At 38.3% G+C, this 21,841-nt stretch overlaps 2 pseudogenes; one reads left to right on the plus strand and one right to left on the minus strand.

Moving 5' to 3' along the window:
* LOC113054528 (centrosomal protein of 112 kDa-like) overlaps positions 1-21,841 on the plus strand; it is a 160,583-nt pseudogene that overhangs the window by 125,927 nt on the left and 12,815 nt on the right.
* LOC113056005 (uncharacterized) lies at positions 875-991 on the minus strand (annotated as a pseudogene).

Raw genomic sequence — 21,841 nt, forward strand, 5'->3', positions numbered from 1 at the left:
AATAAAGTTAGTAGCAAATCATTTGTTGCTATTTCTTTTCGCCTTTAATATTGTAATTTATAGACCTTGTGTAGCCCCGCCCCTTTTCAGTGCTGCACTTTTGTCTACACTTGTCCGTTAGTATTTCCACAGCATGAAGGTAAGTTTATATGAATTTATGGTAACACTTTAGTATAGGGAACAACTCTCATGTTTAACTAGTTGCTTATTAGCATGCCTATTATTAACATTGGCTGTTAATTAATAGGCCTATTTATAAAGCATTTATTCTACGTGACCATAGTCAACATCCATAATCCTTACCAATACCTAAACTTAACAACTACCTAACTCATTATTAATAAGCAGCAAATTAAGAGATTATTGAAGTAAAACCCAATAGTTAATGTAGCTAACACAAAAATGGTCCAAAGTCAGAAAGCCATAGTTAATGGAGCTAACACAAAAATGGTCCAAAAACTAAATTCTAAAGATGGCTGTAATTATAATAATTCATTACATTTATACAGCGCTTTTCTAGGCACTCAAAGCGCTTAACATTGTCAGGGGGTATCTCCTCATCCACCACCAGTGTGTAGTATCCACCTTGATGATGCGACGGTAGCCATAGTGCACCAGAACACGAACCACACACCAGCTTACTGGTGGAGAGGAGACAGAGTGATGAGGCCAATCAGTGGATATGGGTATTGTTAGGAGGCCATGATGGTCGGAAGCCAATGGGCAATTTTTTTTTTACCTCGGACCTCGGTTTAACATCTCATCCGAAGGACGGTGCTTGTTGACAGTATAATGTCCCAAATCACTACACTGGGGCGCTAGGACCCACACAGACCACAGGGTGAGCGCCCCCTGCTGGCCTCACTAACACCTCTTCCAGCAGCAACCTAGTTTTCCCAGGAGGTCTCCCATCCAGGTACTGACCAGGCTCAGCCCTGCTTAGCTTCAGTGGGAAACTGGTTTTGGGCTCCAGGGTGATATGGCTACTGAGTTGTGCACTTGTTTCTCTGACACATAAGGTCTATAAACAAATCTATGCATTTAATTGCAGTATAGTTAGTATTACTCCTTATACTCCAATAACAGAGCCATTACTATTGGCTGTGTATTTCCACAAAAAAAAAGATGTCTAAACATTGGATCTATTCAATGCAAGCGCACTGTAGAGTAAGTGCCGTCATTTTCCATTAGCTTCCCATTACCACACCGGTGCTACTGTGGAGCCGCACTCCACCGGAGTGGCACTTCATAAATCATACTTCTGCCTCATAACTTCCTTAAGAGCCTCTGCCAACCTCTAATTTCTGTTCACATCACTCCCAGCCTCTTGAAAATGCTCCTTTTCAGTTTGCATGCAATTCAGAGAGCTTCATACTCAACTAGTGCTCTTGACTCCAGAACCGCCAATTTTAAGATACAAAACTTTGTGAGAGATGCTGGTTTTTGATGTACCCTTGTGCATTTGACAATGTTTTTGTCACTTAACCGTGTTTTTTTTTTTTTTTTTATGCTTGTGCACTCTTTCCCTCCCCTCCGCCCCTTCATTAGCATACATCAAGCTCCTGACTACATGACAAACTTTATTTGAACATTCAAAGTGCTGAGGTCTTGCTGCTTTCAGCTGGCAGCTGTCAAAAACCCCAGCTAGTGACACATCCTGCATCTTGCAAAGTCAAATGCAGGCACAATCTAAACTCTATATATAGATGAAATGGTGTCATTTTAAGTGAGAATGGTGCAGAAAAGAAGACTGCAGCTGACTTCAAAATAGAGATTGGTTTATTAAACAACAGAGAATACTTTTTAAAAAAGAAAGGAAGATGAAATCACTCACTAGTCGCATTGCTCAGTTAGGAAATCTGGAAGCTTTTATGTGCAGTTCATTAGTTTAAGGAAGTCGAAATAAAAAATACTGCACAAAGCCTTACCTTCAAAGTGTCCCAGTGTTTCAGCTGTGATTGTAAGGAAACCTGATTAAATGAGTGGAATATACTGAGTGTCTGTCATGCCACAGTCAATGATGTTTAAAGGGACCGTTTGCTCAAATATAATCAGGGCTTAATTTGTGTTGGATCCAGAAGAGGCGTTATGGGACATTCTGATGAGGGTTAAAAAGGCTTTGTTAAAAAGAATATTGGTTGGGAAGACAGAAAGTTACATTAACTAAATATCAGTAGACATTATTTGTGAATTACATGTCCGTAGTATTTAATGTTCTGGTCACATTTTAGTTTGGGGACCATTTCTCACTATTATCTAAGTATTAACTACAACCTTTGCCTCAATAAACTCTTAATTTGCTATTATTAATGTTACTAATATTATTAAAAGTAAGGTAGTTATTAAGTTTAAGTATGGGGAAGGATAAAGGGATCTAAAATATGGTCATGCAGAATAAGACATTAATATGTGCTTTATAAGTACTAATAAATAGCTAATATGCTAGTAATATGCATGACAATGTACCAATATTCCTTATAAACCTGCTTCAGTTGTCTGAAAACAGTGCTCGCCATTTTTTAAATGATTTAAGCAGCCAATCAAATAAAAGAATGCAAGCATGAAATTCTAGCGTGATGCTTCAGTTTTAACGGTGAAAGAACGCAAAGTGAAATACAAGCAGCTAAACATTTCATCATTAAATGTTTATTAAATTAATGTCTTCACATATCTTATGAGAGAAATGTTAAAAGACAACATGAAGTGAAACATGAAGTTGTCCAAACTACTTGAATTTTTGAACTTGAGAATATATAATTTACACAATTCTGTAGGATATAAATGAATGTGAGTAGCCTACAATTATTTGTAATTATTTTCACAATATTTATATCTCGAGAGTTATTTGACATTGAGGCCTGTAAGCCCCATGTTTTGGTCAGTGGGCAGTTGAGTACATGGCATATGTTATTTTAAGCACATGTTCCTGGGATCTGTGGCCGCTATGCACTTAGCATTACAGCATTTTCCGATTTACAGACCAAATCTTGCATAACACAAAAGAAGAAAAATGTTTCAGTGTTTTTCATACAGTGACAAAGTCAGGTGACACTATTATTTCTAACCCCTCTGACTTCCATTGTATGGACAAAAATAATTGAAACATTCTTTTATACATCTTCTTTTTGTTCTGCAGAAGAAAGTCCTGCAGGTTTAGACGGACATGATGACAGAATTTTCATTTTTGAGTAAAACTTATCTAATGGACATTCATAATTTTATTTTTATTGCTATTATTTCAGGTTGGTAATGTCTACATTTGGTGTTTGGTAAGACAAACGTCACTATTGCTCATATTTAGGATTATTGATCAGAACAACCCCCCTGTTGCTCTACCAATTGACCTCCAGAACCTCCAGAAACTGTTGATGTCACATCATAACTTTGCTGTTTCGGAAACCTTCCGAAGAGGGTTTTATCATAGTGATACAGTTGGTGTTTTTAGAGGTTAAAAGAGGTTAAGTCAAATGCGAGTTGATTTATATTGACATATAGTTGAGGAACTGATAGGAAGGCCTTGAGAGAGTGAAAGAGAGTCTTAAAGCTCAGAGAGAAGAAAGAATGTCAGCGATCCAGAGACTTTTTTAAAGAAATATGTAGAAATAGGTTACAGGGACTATGATATGATTAAACATACACCTAGTTACAAAGTTTAGACATAACCTTACATGGTGGTGAGTTCACCACTCTCTTTTTCCATCTAATTCGGCTATTCACGGGGCTACCATTGTATATGGGGAACAAACCTCTTTTAGTCACTGATGCTACCAAGGGTTCAGAAGTTGAGATGTCCTCCACAGTCTCATGCAATAACACCAATTCTAGTAAACCCACAGTCAAAGCCTTTCACTGGTCAATTTAGCCATGCTGTTAGCACTCAGATGCTAAGAGACACTTTCCACTGGCGAATTTTTGCTGCATCTCATGCTGGATATGTTGCGCAAATAAAGTTGTACTTAGTGGGCTTGTAGCCAGACACAGCACTGAACGATAGCTCCTATTCTTAAAAAGCTGTCTGGCTGTTTATGAAAGCTACTCCCCCGTTTCCTTTCCCTCACAGATGCCTTTACCTCCCACTCTCTGAGGCAAACATCCATGGCATGTCGACTTCAATTACACGTGGGCCTCCCGATACAGCACGCAGGGCTGCGTCTGCTGTAGTGTGTACTTGTTGTGTTGCATGGAATGTGTATGATGAAGAGGGTAATTGAGATAAAGTCTTTGGTATTGAATGTCACTGAAGAGCGGAACAACATGCTGTTATGAGTCCAGCATCTACCACTAGATCTCAAGAACCCTCGAACCAAACATGATCTCAGATGTTGTCTCGGTAGTCATTATATAATGTTATAATTTTTGGGGGATATAATCACTCAGGCAGGAGTCTCCTCACACAATGGATCTGGTTATTAGTTACCAAATGGAAAGACTTATAGAATTATAATCTATATTTTTATCTTTTGTTTTTGAACCAAGTCTGAAGTATTGTTACATCATCTTCAGTAACATTGGGGTTTGTCAAATGAAAAGGAGGGCAGTGACCGGCGGACAATTGGTTAAATGGCAAAGGCCTAGTCTATAGCTCACTGTGGGACAAAAAAAGAACAGAGCTGTGTTCAGATAATGTATACTCTTCCTCTTTGAAGTGGCTTTCCAATCCTTTCATTATACTCCGGAAGATTAATTACAGAAAGCCAGAACAATCAGTTAAATCCACAACAGGAAAATTATTTTAGGAAAGGCAATCACCTTGTTCTTGTTGCGCTTCTTGTTCCCTCAAACAAGGCTAATATTAAGACATTTTTAACTTAAGATGGTGGACAGAGACTGCCAAAGACCTTAAAGTCTGTCTGACTGCCACATTAAATGTATTTATTTTATTTTTTACTTTTAGATTTCATCAGAAATTAGGCATGGTATCTGTAAATAGTTAGATAATACCAACCATCACTGCTATGTTTTTTGCACTTTAGGGACCAATTCTCACTATTAACTAGTTGCTTATTAGCATGCATATTATTAACATAATGACTGTTTGTTAGTCCTTATAAAGCACATATTAATGCGTTATTCTGGATGAGTCAGGATGACCATATTTTAGATCCCTAAACTTAGCAACTACTTTACTAACTATTAATAAGCGGCAATTTAGGAGTTTATTGAGGCAAAAGGTGGTCTCTTAAAACCCCTCTAGATGTGACATTGCTGTATCCTTAGTGCAACACGTCTTCTCCACTCCAATCTGCTCGAGTGTGTGAAGGAAGAGGGAAGACCTAACCAAACTTGACAAAGTTGTATGTTCAGTGTATAGTTTGTACTTGCTAGACAGACAGCTTTAGATTACAGAGGACTGACCACAGTGTTTTAAAGTCTGATAGAGGTGGGAGATTATTAATCTCTTCTTTCTCTCCTCATGTAGATCACACATGTCCATCAGGATTGTGAGTCGAAGATCAAAGGCCTGATTCCCACAGAGCTGCAACAGGAGCTGGAGGACACCATCACCTCACTTAAGTCACAGGTGATCAAGAACTCCCAGCGAACACACATAAACGAATATATGTTAGTGTTTAATTTTTTTTGGAAGGCAGGTCAGAAAAACCACCAACACAGGCATCTGGGCATTGCATAATTGTACATACATGGACTCAACATCAACAGATTCATAGACACACCTGGAGCACTTATATAACTAACTACAGTGTATATGTGAAGAGTTTGGTTCCAAAACACAATAAATTAATTCTGATTAATCCATTGACACGTTTTCTTTACCAAGAAAGTGGCAAGATGAAAACTACTATTTTCTGTTTCAAACTTTCAACTAGCATCATTGGGTTATAATACGATTAAAAATTCTAATTCAGGTTTTGATTTTTATATGTTTATTATAAAATGTTATTGTTTTTTTCCCCCAAAATGCAATAAATCCATTTGACTCTTTTTTTCTCAAAATGCAATAAATCCATTAAATCAGTATGAAAGTTATTTGTCATATTGAAAATCTTATCTACTGAATGTCATATCATAATACAGGAGCAGGACTAAAATTACATTCATTAGTCTTTGTTTCCTAAATGAATTCAACAGGTCATCTTGTTAATGATATAAATTAATTACAGCAATAAAATAACCTTTCTTTATGAACAAGAATATAAACAACATCACATTAGACCACAGAAATTCTAAAATGACATTTCCCTTACATTCAACTTCCAAAAGTGCATTAATTTTGGGCATGTTACATTCATTTAGTTGACTAGTGCTATGTGCTGTTGTAACAAAAACATAAATGGCGTTAGTAAAAACACTAACACTGACAAGCTATGCAATATCGCATTCATCTAATTGATAGATTAATCTAATGAAAGTGATATAGCATAGCTTGTCGGTCATCTATGGCTCTGTGTCTTAAATGCATCTGAATAATTTCTATCAGAAAGCACGGGATGGAGATTTACCAGTACTATTAATCACAGAACCGGCTTTACTGACGAGATGTGCATGACAATCCCATGTGATTTACTGTGCAGCCCTTGTTTGTAGATCACAAAGTACAATGTAGATTAGGAAAACTAGGATGCCAGGTGTATTCAAAGTGCTGCCATTACTGTCTAGAGCACGTGGAATGGTGTGCTGTGATTGGTTGAGCGGATATATCAAGTTCTGCAAAAAAAGGAGACTGGCATTTGTCAAGGTTTAGAAAAAAAATAAATAAATACTGATTTTGGTAGAAACTACATTTAAAAAAAAACAGTCATTTTATTATTAGGTCTTTTGACACATACATTATAATAATATTAACTCCATAATCATCGGGAAGAAGGAGGCGGGAACCGGCGGACAATCAAAAGGAAACTTTAATAATTCAAAATAAACACAAAACAGCGTATCAGCCACTCACGGACGACTGATGCGCGCAAATAAAAAGCAAAACATAACTAAAAGCCCAGGCCTGGTCCTCTCTTGTCCTTCACGGTCGTCGCTCCAGTTTTATATCCTTTCATCTCCTACGTGGGACTCGAGACCGGTGGTGGGTCGCAGGTGTAGCTCATCTCCAATCACTACACCTGGGCTCACTCCTCTTTCCCACGTCCCTCGGCCCCGCCCAACTCGTCACATACATGTTTTCACAAATAAAAAGGACAGCATTTTTAGAGTTCATCCCACTATTTGATGTGAGCATAAGTATTGGAACTGTTGAATTTAAGGCAGATGTAAAAGTAATAAAAGCTAATATTTAGTTGCAGATCCCTTGCATGCAATCAGAGCAGTGAGTCTGCAACCCATAGACATCACCAGACTCTTGGTCTTCTGCTTTGCAATGCTTTTCTCTAGCCTTTAATGAAGCCAATTGCAACTATTGCTATTGGGGGAGTTTATTTAGTCTCGTCTTCAGCTGGTGAAATTAATGTTCAATCAGATTTAAATCTGGAGATTGATTTGGGCAATCTAAGACTTTCAATTTCTTTGCCCTGATAAAGTCCTTGACTGAACTGTCAGGGTGTTTTGGGTCATTGTCCTGATCTAATAAGAATTGCTTTCTAATGAGTTTGGTGGCATTTTCTTGAATATTGTAAGCCAAGATGATTTTGTACACTTACAAATTCATTCTGCTACTGTCATCATACATTAACTCATCATTAAAATTAAGAGCTCCTGTCCTAGAGACAACGATGCATGCCCATGCCATGACACCCCCTCCACCAAGCTTTACAGATGAGCTTGTATGATTAGGATCATTTTCAGTTCCTTTTTTTTCTCCACACTTTTGCTTTCCAAAAACTTAGATAAAGGTTATCATTGGTCCATTAACTCTACTCTACTGTATTTTTGAAGAATCTTGCCTTTCTATTTTTGGTGCTGATCAGAGGTAAGACCCATTCCTTGTTTTTAATATCTGAAGAACTAATGCAACAGGTCCCAGCAGAACACTTAGAAAGACCTGTGAGGCAACTGTTCCAATACTTACGCAGTCAGATAGGGAGATGAAACTCTAAAAGTGCTAATCTTCTTAGCTGGTAAAACATCTTTGTGTTGAATCACCCAGTAATTAAATGTGACATTCTGTAGTTTTGCCTCATATTCATCTATTAATCATACTGTATGTACAGATGTATTGACTCCACAACAAACAGAACAATTTTGTCTTTACTGTTCAAATACTTATGGAGGGCACTGTATATATATATCAGTATATATCAGTAGTGGAATCGATTTCCAACAGCTATAAGAACAACTAACATCCCAACCACTTTCAAACAAAGCTTGAAGAATTAGCTGCTCTAGATATCACACACTAAAAACATAAGTCGCTGAAAAAAACAACAACCCAGGCTCATTGTAAATACATGGCTCTGGTTACATTTCTGTGAAACTGCAAAACTGTACCCATACAGACAGTACATTTTAACGCACTTTCCAGCTGAAATGAACACTAGAGGCAGTAAAAACCACCAATGTGTTTCCTTTTCACACAAATGATGATGATTACAGGGGCAGATTATTGATTCATAAAAACATATTTTCCTGTGGTTCCTTGCACAATACTATTTTATGACCACTAATCGCTTTTACTGTAGTACATGGTTTGTAAACTGATACATTTTGCCATTTGCATCACATAACCAACTCCATGTGTATGGAATTTCCGATATAATAACCTTATAAATATTACTCTTACAATGTGGAATGCTGGGGTACGAGTAAAACACAAGTCACAATACTGCTAAAATGGCACAATTGCTCTGTTCAGTTTAAATAGTGTCTGTGCATTTATTTACGATCAAGTCAATGATATCATTGTAGATGAAGTGACCCCAACTAAGCAAGCCAGAGGCGACACCGGCAAGGAACCGAAACTCCATCGGTGACAGAATGGAGAAAAAAACCTTGGGAGAAACCAGTCTTAGTTGGGGGGGCAGTTCTCCTCTGACCAGATGAAACCAGTAGTTCAATTCCAGGCTGCAGCAAAGTCAGATTGTGCAGAAGAATCATCTGTTTCCTGTGGTCTTGTCCTGGTGGTCCTCTGAGACAAGGTCTTTACAGGGGATCTGTATCTGGGGCTCTAGTTGTCCTGTCTCCGCTGCCTTTCAGGGATGTAGAGGTCCTTTCTAGGTGCTGATCCACCATCTGGTCTGGATACGTACTGGATCCGGGCGACTGCAGTGACCCTCTGATCTGGATACAGACTGGATCTGGTGGCCACGGTGTCCTCGGAACAAGAGAGAAACAGACAAATATTAGCGTAGATGCCATTCTTCTAATGATGTAGAAGGTACGGTGTTATGTGAAGTGTTTCCGGTTTCGGTTTACCTAATTAATGCAGCTTAAAAATCCTTTAACGGATTTGGATATTAAAAGCATATTAAGATGTTATGTGTAAGCCAGGTTAAAGAGATGGGTCTTTAATCTAGATTTAAACTGCAAGAGTGTGTCTGCCTCCCGAACAATGTTAGGTAGGTTATTCCAGAGTTTAGGCACCAAATAGGAAAAGGATCTGCCGCCCGCAGTTGATTTTAATATTCTAGGTATTATGAAATTGCCTGAGTTTTGAGAACGTAGCGGACGTAGAGGAGTATAATGTAAAAGGAGCTCATTCAAATACTGAGGTGCTAAACCATTCAGGGCTTTATAAGTAATAAGCAATATTTTAAAATCTATACGATGTTTGATAGGGAGCCAGTGCAGTGTGGACAGGACCGGGCTAATATGGTCATACTTCCTGGTTCTAGTAAGAACTCTTGCTGCTGCATTTTGGACTAGCTGTAGTTTGTTTACTAAGCGTGCAGAACAACCACCCAATAAAACATTACAATAGTCTAACCTTGAAGTCATAAATGCATGGATTAACATTTCTGCATTTGACATTGAGAGCATAGGCCGTAATTTAGATATATTTTTGAGATGGAAAAATGCAGTTTTACAAATGCTAGAAACGTGGCTTTCTAAGGAAAGATTGCGATCAAGTAGCACACCTAGGTTCCTAACTGATGACGAAGAATTGACAGAGCAACCATCAAGTCTTAGACAGTGTTCTAGGTTATTACAAGCAGAGTTTTTAGGCCCTATAATTAACACTTCTGTTTTTTCTGAATTTAGCAGTAAGAAATTACTCGTCATCCAATTTTTATATTGACTATGCGTTCCATTCGTTTTTCAAATTGGTGTGTTTCACTGGGCCGCGAGGAAATATAGAGCTGAGTATCATCAGCATAACAGTGAAAGCTAACACCATGTCTCCCAAGGGTAACATATAAAGCGTGAAGAGTGGCGGCCCTAGTACTGAGCCTTGAGGTACTCCATACTGCACTTGTGATCGATATGATACATCTTCATTCACTGCTACGAACTGATGGCAGTCATATATGTATGATTTATACCATGCTAATGCACTTCCACTGATGCCAACAAAGTGTTCAAATCCATGCAAAAGAATGCTGTGGTTAATTGTGTCAAACGCAGCACTAAGATCCAATAAAACTAATAGAGAGATACACCCACGATCAGATGATAAGAGCAGATCATTTGTAACTCTAAGGAGAGCAGTCTCAGTACTATGATACGGTCTAAATCCTGACGGGAAATCCTCACATATACCATTTTTCATGTAGGTAGTATGTTAATTTTAAATGTGATGAAGCATTAGCACTTTAGAATTTCATTTCTGAATTGCCATAATACTTGCATTAACCATTAACATGCATTGGAGAAAAATGAACATGCTATTCAGTGGCAGAAGATTTAACATGAAACATGGTGCAAGCAACTCAGAATTATTTTGTAAAAATGCACCCACAGGCACATTACACTGGTCTTTTTATTAAAGCCACATCTGCAAAGGAGATTGCTGCTTATTGTGGGCGTCACCTGAAAAGTGTAGTGGATGTAACTGGAACAACCAATTTCAGGTTTTGCAGAAATCTAGCCAGAATTCACATATTGCCAGTGAGCTGCATTGTAAAAATGGCAATGCTTTTTATTGTTTCTTTATCATTAGATTTATAGCCTCCAAAGCAACTCTTAAAAGGCATAAGATGTTGATGTATGGAAGCACTTTACACAAAAACTGGAACAACCCCAGTCTAGGGTTTCAACACCTCGTATGAAGTCCTGCATGTGATCAGGCCACTTAATTTCAGTACCCCAACATTTGGTGTCTTGTATGCCATCGCAGCTTCCTGTCCCTCAGTTTATAATGCCGATCTGTCAGACCTCATGTCTTTGAACTCCAATAGCTCTTGTTCATTTGATTTATTGAGAAGGGGAGGGGGTAACAAGTGTTGCAAGTTCCTCCATAGACATGGATCTAATTTGGCCACAGGGCTTTGAAGTCTCTGGTCCAGTTCATCTCCTTATGTGCAATTACACCCGCCAACCACATTAAAACAGGCTTCAAGGGGCTCCGGCCAGGGTCTTATTAGTTGCAGTCAGCCTTGTTCTACACAAGTCTGTGGCAAGAGCATTTTTTTTTATATTTCAAATCTAAACAATAGCCCCCTTTTGTCAGGCATGGCCCTGGGCCCCTCAGACAACATTTCTAGATCACAGTTCAAAGACCTGGCGCACGCCTCTGAATAGCTCTGACTAGATTCTTTCGGAATCGCAGCCACTGCTCTGTGATCTGATATGTTTATGCATTGTAATTGGTGAACAGCGTGGCCTCCTCTGTCCTTGAATATTTCGAGAATTTCACATAGCTGTGCATTATTTTAACAAAACCAGTGGCCATTCAGGAATCTAACCATAGTCATTCTTTTCAGAGTCAGAGGCATGCATTGAATGGCTGGTAACAATAGATTTGCTTTGAGGTTTGCTTCGTGTATTTTGGTTTCTTGGAAAATCGTCGCACAACAATGTAAAAAAAATAAATAAATAAATAAATAAAAATAAATAAATAAAACAATTCAGGCTCATACTAATTTTCAAAAAGCCTTATTTAACCAAATGTATTTCTTTACGAGAATATATTTTCATAAAGAATCACTTTTAGTCACAGCGGATCTGAGGTTGATGCAATGATTTTTCTACTTGCTATTGTTACACAATAGCACATGGTAAAAGGAATTGCTAGACATTAATAGGGTCACATAAATCGTGTATTTTCCCACTTATTGGGAGTGGGCAGATAAAGTTTCTAAAGTCCCAGTGGGTGTCAGTGATGTATTAATTTATTCATTTGATTGAGGTCAAACAGTTGTGAAAGTTCTGATTGAGCCAATTTTGCTGCTTTGTTTTAGTAAATGCTCTTTTAAAGGCTGGAAGGACATTCTGAGTTCTGAAAGTTACAGTATGTTTTAATAGCATATTGAAGTCTGTTATTTCTAAATATCAAGGACAAATGAATTTCTCATGACACAAGCCCTTTAAAAGCAGAGTACAGTAATCTGGTCTGGCAGTTGTGGGCTTACAGTTCAGATCCTATGGGCCTCATATATATTAATGTTGAGATGATACTCTTTCCCAAAGAACTATGAGTTTTGCCTATAATGCTCTAGAAATGATTGCACATGTAAATTATTTTGTTGTACTTCAAATCAGTGCAAGAAAAATGTATTGGTTTCTCAAAGTGGTAAAACCTAGCACGTAAAGTGATTCCTAATTTGATAAACGTACCACTAAACTTGAGGTGTGTTTATCTGCAGGTCAGCTTCCTGCAGAAGAGAGCGTCGGTCTTACAGGAGCAGCTAGATGCTTGCCACATCAGGAGGTGAGGACTTGGACTTCCTTTACGCACAATTTATCCAAATTTAGTGTCAGCTGTGGATTGTCTGTTTATATATATATATATATATATATATATATATATATATATATATATATATATATATATATATATATATATATATATATATATATACGCACATGAGCATAGAATGCACAAACATTGCTGTATGTCATAATGATTGTGAAAGAGTCCACAAACATGAAATATGCACAAGACACCCCTCTGCCATCTTCCAAATCTGAGTTTGGAGTATAGAAACACTATAATTTCTGATACAGAAAAGGACCAACTTCAGTTTGTTTTTTACATGTTGTTTAGAGATCATACAAAGTAAACCTGTGGAACTTGATGCCAAAATGCTGCATAACAGTCTGACTGGAGCTTGTGATGTTCATAAGTGCTTTCCAGTTTTATGATTAGCAAGCAGTCAGTGAACAGACTGTGGGTCAGTTGACTGAGACCGAGACCATCACCAGACCAGTTTTATGATAAAGGGACCATATGAACTATGAACCCTCCCCCACCTGAGCCCTGACCACTGCAGGTGTCAATTGGCCCTTTTAATAATAAACAAACAGTGTCATGTGACCAATGGTTGATTTTCATTTACTCTTTCAATTTAAGGGGCCGTTTACACAACATCATTTTTAGCCAAAAATGGGAAACTTTTTATTTGTTTTGCCTGTTCGTTTACACAACAACAGCGTTTTTGGGGAATGAAAACACATATTTTTGAAAATGGGACTCAAAGTGCCAGTTTTTGAAAATGACACTGTTCTCGTTTCTGTGTAAAAACCCAAAACGAGAATCTTTGAAAACGATGACGTCATGCACATGCATAGTATGTGTTAGGTATGTAGACATGCACAGTATGTGATGATTTTAAAGGCAAGCGCGAGCCATTCATAGCCATGGGGGAATACATGGTAATGTTGTTGCTGCTCAAGTGTTTGCTAAATCTTCTTCAGCAAAGTGTGGATTTACTTCACCAATATTACAACCAACAGCGGAGACTGTTACAGGTACTGTTTACTAACAAGGTGACAGCGCCATACCTAACATACCTATTGCAGTGTTTTTGGACGTTTTTGCAGATATGAGTAAAAGCCAGTCGTTTTGAAAATGTTGTCATGTGACAGGGCCATGCACAGGGGGGTGGCCCAGTGGCTAGAGCCACTCCCCCTTGGCCCACATCGGCAGAGGTGCGCCTCTCTCACCACCCCCCACCCACACCTGAGCTCAAAGCATTGTTACCGCTACACCAAAGAGTTCTCCCCAGTTCTCGAAGCTCTTTCCTTATCAGGTAGATGCATTATAATCCACATTACAGTTAGTGGAAAATTCGCTGAATTAGTTGTTTGGTAGTTTGTTTTTGTATTTCTTTCGGTAAAGTAATAAAAAAGTGATTACAACAGTCTAATCAGATTATTATACCCGATCAGATAACATAAATAACAAAATCTGCTGTTGTTGGCACACTTGAGAGAAAGAGAAAAAGGAAGCTGCTAAAGGAAGTTCAACATTGCAAACATGAATTCAAAGCTCCAGCAAGCCAGCAGGTAAATAATCATATAGAATATTTATTAGATTTAGTTTGTCACACTTTAATTCTTGTAATTAAGTAGTCTATATTCCACATTATCACTTTTCTTGATATCAGTAATCCATAACATATTTTATCAAAACCATATTAATAGTAGGCCTATAAATAGTTTAAAAATAATATAAATGCTCTAAATGAGTTGTTTATTAGTATATAATATAGAGTTATGCTTTAAAATATTAAATAAAATGTCTAATACTTATAGGAGAGAGTGGGGTAAGATTACCCATTTTTTACTTATGTGGTTCTCAAGATGCAGAGGTACAATGAAAGTATCTATCCTATATAATTATATCCTAATGAAAGTATTCATATAATTGTAAATTATCAGAATGAATCTATGACAAAGGGTTCTAATAATAAAGCGTCTTATTAAAAAAGTGTCCCCATGGCTCAAGGTTAGGGGTAAATTGACCCAAGTTAAGTCAGTGGGTAAGATGCACCATCTGAAATGACCATCTGACCAAATCTGATTTAAACCCATGTGAAATAAATAACTAATTTAATATTTTCCTCTTACATTCTAACATTCTTATTTATTTTCATAAAGGTAACTTTAACAACATAAAACCAAGCAAATTAGGTTTAAATTTCAATATTTAATTGTTTGCATTTCTGAAACAATATGTTGAACACCGAAGTAGCCTTCCAGACTAAACAGAGAGTTTGTTGGCCATTAGTGACTACAGGTGGAAAGATATATCTGTTTGTAATGTGATAAGCATTTTCTGATTCTTATCAGAGAAGGATTTGGTGCACTTGTACACTGTTCCTATCAAATAAACTTTAAATAATATGTATATGATAAACTAAACTAGTAATATCACATTATAACATCAGTTTATAATTCTGAGATTTAACTTAAATTATTTGTTCGCCCAAACATGAAAATTAGGCTGTGTTTTACTCACCCCCGAGGCTTCCTATGTGTATATGACTTTCTTCTTTCAAACGAATCCAGTCAGATTTATATTAAAATTGTCTTTGATCTTTCAAGCTCTACCATTCCTTCAATCCCAAAGAAGTTAAATAAAAAGTGCCCTTCCATAAAAAAAGTGTCTCATATGGCTCCAGGGGGTGAACAAATGCCTCCTGTAGTGACTCTATGCATTTTTGTAAGAAAAATATCCATATTCAAAACAATAATAATCACTTTAATCAAGCTTGCACCAACAGTTCTACACAGAAGCAGTTCCGGGAGCATGACGTATGGAGGTCAGCGTTGCGCATGTGAATCTCATGAAAAACTAATGTTTGTTTACAAGATCAAAAGAAGCAAAGTTTCCTTACTTTAGCAAAGAAAAACCAGTCTCCTCTTGGCACCTTGCATCTCCTTACATCCTCCGACATTCTTCTTTACAAATCCTTGTTTTTTACTTCTAATTCTTGACCGTTATTTTGTTATCTCTCCGCTGCATTTCCACGTGCGTCATTTCTTAGCTGTCCATGTGCAAAGCTGACCTCATATGTCTTCCGCTCAGAATTGCTTCAATTTACAACAGTGAGCGCAAGCTAGATTCAAGTCATTAATATGTTTTGAATATGGATATTGTTCTTACAAAAAGACATTGAGTCACTACAGGAGGCCTTTGTTCAATCCCCGGAGCTGTGTGAGACACTTTTTTTTATGGAAAGGTGATTTTATTTCACTTGTTTTGGACTGAAGGAATGCAACACCTGCTGACTGCAATGGTAGAACTTGAAAGATCAAAGACTATTTTTTATATAACTCTGACTGGATTTTTCTGAAAGAAGAGCATGGGGTTGAGTAAAACACAGTCTAATTGTACATTTTTGGTGAACTAACCCTTTAACTACAGTGCCTTATGGTAAGTTAAAATGCTGACTCAATTAACCCCACAACATTTGGCTCACTTTGCACTGCCATTGCTAAATTACCTATATGTATCATAATATTTTTAGACCTGGATAGAGTAAGTCTAATGCCAATGTTCATCTTTAAAAATCATCAGCTCTTTGTCTATCATTATTATTAAATATGACATTGTTTCTCAAATGCCTAACTTTGCATCATTGTAATTTTCCTCTTGGCTTCAGTTAAAGGTAAATCTGTTAGTTCTGTAATGCTAGTGGAACAAAATTGCAAAAATAATAAGCATGAGAAACAGGTTTCCCAAAAACTAATTAAGCTTCCATCTGTCATCTGGCAAATGGCTAGTTCCACCCCAAACTCAAACACTTTATTGAGTCAGACGTTGACATGTTAGGCTGCTTAAACATTTAACTTTCTCTTCAGAAAGACAAACTATAGCAATGGCTTTCTTACAGTGACTCTACATGATAAGATAAAAAAAAATTGCTTGATAAATAAATTACTTGGTAACACAAACTGCTAATCAGCCAATCAAGTGGCAGCAACTCAATGCATTAAGGCATCTAGATGTGGTGAAGAAGACTTGCTTACCTACAAACTGAGAATCAGAATGGGGAAGAAAGGGGATTAAAGGGACTTTGAACGTGGAATAGTTGTTGGTGCCAGACGGGCTGGTCTGAGTATTTCAAAAACTGCTGATCTACTGGGATTTTCACACACAACCATCTCTAGATGTTGATAAAAACTTTGTATCAGCTAATAAGAGAGAGACAAATTCACTAAACTAAATTCAAAACTTAAATGACCCTATTAGCTCAGTGGAAATAATTGTTTTAAAGGGATACTCCACCCCAAATTGAAAATTGTGTCATTAATCACTTGCCCCCATGTTGTTCCAAACCTATAAAAGCTTTGTTCATCTTTGGAACATAATTTAAGATATTTTGGATGAAAACCGATATGACAGGTTGATGAGGACAGAGGATTAATTGCAAAGAAGGTTTATTATCCAAAAGTAGCAAGCCAGTCTCTGGGGGTACTCCAACTTCAGTCTGCAATTAGATGCAGACCAAGGAATAAAAGACTGCCCTAGACTAGGCGCTCACACAGGACAAACAACCTGAGAGTTGAGTAAAGCAGAGAGGGTCGGCCCTTCTCTCTATGCATCCTGGGAGCAGGGAAGACAGAGTTGAGTGTAACACCATAGAATGAAACAACCAACACACAGGACATGAAACACATAGAACACCAAAACAATCTACTCACAACAAGGACTGGATGGAAGAGGAATATATAGGAAAGTGGTAATTAGCCAGGTGAGGTAGAGGCAACCAGTGATTAGCGCAGCCCCACCGCCAGATCAGCACTGATTGCACTGATCACAAGCTGCCAAAAAAAGACATGACACACAGACACACAGGGAGCCAGGGTGCACCCTGACCTGTGACAATACCCCTCTCATCAGGGATGCCTCCTGGCATCCCCTGAGGATTCACGCCGGTGAAACTGGTTGATGAGACCGCGATCCAGAATGTCACGAGCTGGAACCCAGCATCTATCCTCTGGACCATAACCCTCCCAGTCTACCAGGTACTGGTGAAAGGTATTATGGTATTACACAAACTGGACAGGCTGATACGAACTGATGAGCATCCCACACTATGAACAGCCACCAAAACCGGTCAGTCCAAACAATAAAAGCAACCCCCTCACCAACCAGTCGCACCACTTCTCCAGTCAATGAGTCTGTCCAGGCTCAAGGGTAATTCAAGGGAATAAATCTCATCCTTGACGTGCTCGGCCAGACCATGGAGAAAGTGATCCCAAAAAGCCTTGTGATTCCAGCCACAGGATGCTGTGATTGTGCAAAACTTGATCAAGTTACTGGACACTAAGCCATCTCCTTACAGTTTTAGTGATAGGGCTTGTGCCACTTCAGTTCCCTGAGCCGAGCGATCAAACACTTTGCAAAGTTCTTTCGAGAAACTCTCAAAGGAGGAACAGCAGCAGTTGTGCTCATTATCCCACATAGCCATTCTGCACTCTCTCGCTAGACCCACCAAGAGCGTGATGGTAAAAGCTACCTTGGACTGCTCAGTAGGAAAACAGGAAGGCTGCAGCCAGAAAGTCAGGGAGCATTGGGACAAAAAGGAGCGACAAGTTTTAGGCTCACCCGTGTAAGGAGCAGGAGGATTGAGCCATGGTTCAGTGCAATGGTTACTAGATCCAACGGGGTTGGGAGGAGGGGTTACCGTAGGAGCCACTGGAGGGCTAGTGTATAGCTGATCCAACTGTTCAACCAGCTTGTTAAGCTGGAGAGAGATCTCCAGATGTCGACCCAGGAGAATACCATGTAAAGGAAATCAGCAACAGGTGGGGTAAAGGCAACCAGTGATCACAAGCTGACGAAAAAAGACATGACACACACAGCAGAGGGAGCAAGAAGGCACCATGACCCATGACAATGGAAGGCTTGAGACTGTCCCATAGACTGCCAAGTAAGTTACACTGTCAAGTTCCAGTAAAGTATGAAAACAATCGTCAGAATAGTCCATCTGCCATCAGTATTTCAACCGCAATGTTCTCCTCTGACCAGACGAAACCAGTAGTTCAATTCCAGGCTGCAGCAAAGTCAGATTGTGCAGAAGAATCATCTGTTTCCTGTGGTCTTGTCCTGGTGGTCCTCTGAACACACAGAACAACATCTGCAACGGTGATTAGAAGAGCCTGAGATGTTGCTAGGCTTTGCATCACATGGCAAATAAGAAGAAACGTAAAATGGGCAAAATAAACCTTAAAATGCTATCTAGGTAGATGGCTCTCAGGCTACCTGTTTTGTTGCTTTCTGTCCTGTGCTTTGTAACGTAAGAATAGCTGTACAACTAGTTAGTATTTATGCAGCAAAACAGCAGAAGATGGTTTGATAGAAAACAATGCAAGTGTTGAAAGCTTGAAGCAACATAGGCTAAAGTAGTATTATTTTCAAAAAGCTCTCCAGAAATCTGCATTGGAGATTACAGTCTTTAACACATCTACCCACACAAATTCCTCTTGTCCATGATCTGATCTGCTTTTTTCTATGGTAACGCAACCCCACCAGATATTTGTTTGATGTGCAGATTTTACTGTCACTGTAGAATGGCCAAATGTTAGAAAAAGCTCTGAGTAACAGAAGCTTCAGACTCCTGCTGGAAAAACCTTGGAGGGGTTGTGGTTGGAAACCCTGCTCAAATAATTATCAAGAACCTATCTCCAATCCTGAGTACTGTTTTATCAAGCATTGTCTCTGTGAAAAGGGACAGTGACATTTGGCTAGATACAGAGTATTTCGTGCTCTGTTTTGCATGTTTTTTGGGGGTTTTTTTGTTATCAGTATAGCAGCATATATTCAGTGCTTTCACTGAATTAAAAATATGACATCCTCTTGAACTTATTTTTAAAACACATCTGTTTTCCTTAATCTGTTAAAAAGTGTGAATTAAATCAATTAAAACCAATCCCTGGCACAATTCCAATTCAAATAATCATAATGGGAACTATTCATAAAAGAAAACAAATAATAATTTGCAAACATTTGCATTCCGGGTAGTGCAATCTGCAAACGTAAAGATGAAACGTTAAACTATTAATTAACAGTAATTAGGCATTTATTGAGGCAAAAGTTGTAGTTAATAGTTAGTTAATGGTGAGACCTGGACCTTAAAATAAAGTGAGAGTTTCTCTTTTTGAGAATAAAAGTAGATACTTTTGCGTGTAAAGCAGAAGACAAGGCAAGCTTTTGGGACACACATTTTAAAATGGTGCTCTGACACATAATAACTTCCATTTTGTCCATGTAAACCAGCCAATCAATCATTCTGTCACAGTTAACATCCTCAACTACACTTTTTATATAATTCAATTAAAAACATTACTCAAACAATTCTTTCTACTGTATTGGAGAGAAAACATTTAGTTGATATTCAAGTAATGGGTCTTGTTTGTAAAGAACTCAAGCTCAGCCCTTACAAAAATTAACCATGGTTTTACTACAAATCTACCATGGTAACCACAAATTAACCAAGGTTTTGTTACAATAACATGGTAACAATAGATCCTAACTGCAGCCAAAACCAAAGCTATTTTCAACCTTATCAATATTTTTCATCTTTGGAGTATTGGAGAGGATCAAAGTGGTTTTTTACCCACTACGGTTTGTCTCCATCTTATCGGCTTATCAAGAGGGCATAACGCTGCATGCCATTACCTCATAAAGGAAGATTACAGCCAATGGAATATCCCACACCAGCTCTAAAATAGGAGGTGGCAGTTAGGTTTCCACACCTGCATTCCACAGCAGCGTTGATATTTATTAACATTTTATACTGATGAAACCACCTAGCATTCACTTAGCATTCACAAATGTTAATTTTTTTTACATTAGAAAAGCAAGTGTAATCACATCAGTGATCACGTTAAGGAAATGAGTGCACATGAACATCACAATGTCATAATTACTTGTGGAAAACTAGTGAGATTTTTGCTGATGTCAAAACTTTCTGGGATGTTTTTACACCCACAATAATATTCATAATGTTCCATTACATATTTGTATGCTAGGTATCATTTAGATCTGAGCCAAGCATGATGTAAGATAATTAACTATTTGTGCTCTTTAATGTTCAATATTGCTCATGCATTCTGTAACATCAATTCATCAGCCTATTAATGACATAATACTATAATTATGCAACTTTTATTTAAACTGGACTTAGAGTCCAATGTTTATAATTGCTATTCATTTTTTATTATTATTGACAAAAGTGTGTTTCCATGTTTAAATATACAGTTCTCAGTATTTACAGTACCAATGTTTTGATGATTCTGATAATTTGAAGAGATTCTCACAAAAAATGGCTGAAACATGAATGAGCGAGCTCTGGTCCAGGTGCGGTGACACCTCTGGACTAGTGCGTGTGCGGAGGGGACCGAAACCTCGGATTCCGTACTGACAAAATTAGGTGGTTGGTACCCTAAACTACACTTAAATGGAGACATGCCCGTAGATGACACTGGCAAAGAATTGTGTGCGTACTCCACAATTGAGAGTTGCTGACACCAGGACGAAGGATTATTGGAAGCCAAACATCGCAAAACCCTTTCGACATCCTGATTGGCTCGCTCGGTTTGACCATTGCTCTGGGGATGGAACCCGGAAGAAAGACTAACAGTCGCTCCTAACAATTTACAAAACTCTCGCCAAAATTTGGACACAAATTGGGGACCCCTGTCAGAAACCACGTCTGTCGGAAGGCCATGTATACGGAAGACGTGGTCAATGACAGCTACCGCTGTTTCCTTGGCTGATGGTAATTTGGGCAAGGGAATAAAATGAGTCGCCTTCGAGAACCGGTCCACTACGGTTAAAATCACCGTATTGCCCTTAGAGGGCGGGAGGGCGGTAATGAAATCTAGCGAAATGTGAGACCAGGGTCTCGAAGGGACAGACAGCGGTAAGAGTAACCCATCTGGAGGTTGATTGGAAGTCTTACCAATAGCGCAAACTGAACAAGCCAAGACGAAGTCGTGGACGTCAAGAGCCATACCAGGCCACCAAAATCGTTGCTTGACTAGAAACCTAGTTCTACTAACCCCTGGGTGACAAGCAACACTGGAACAATGACCCCACTGGAGAACG

This window comes from Carassius auratus, chromosome 3, assembly GCF_003368295.1.
Source record: "Carassius auratus strain Wakin chromosome 3, ASM336829v1, whole genome shotgun sequence".
NCBI classification, from domain to species: domain Eukaryota; kingdom Metazoa; phylum Chordata; class Actinopteri; order Cypriniformes; family Cyprinidae; genus Carassius; species Carassius auratus.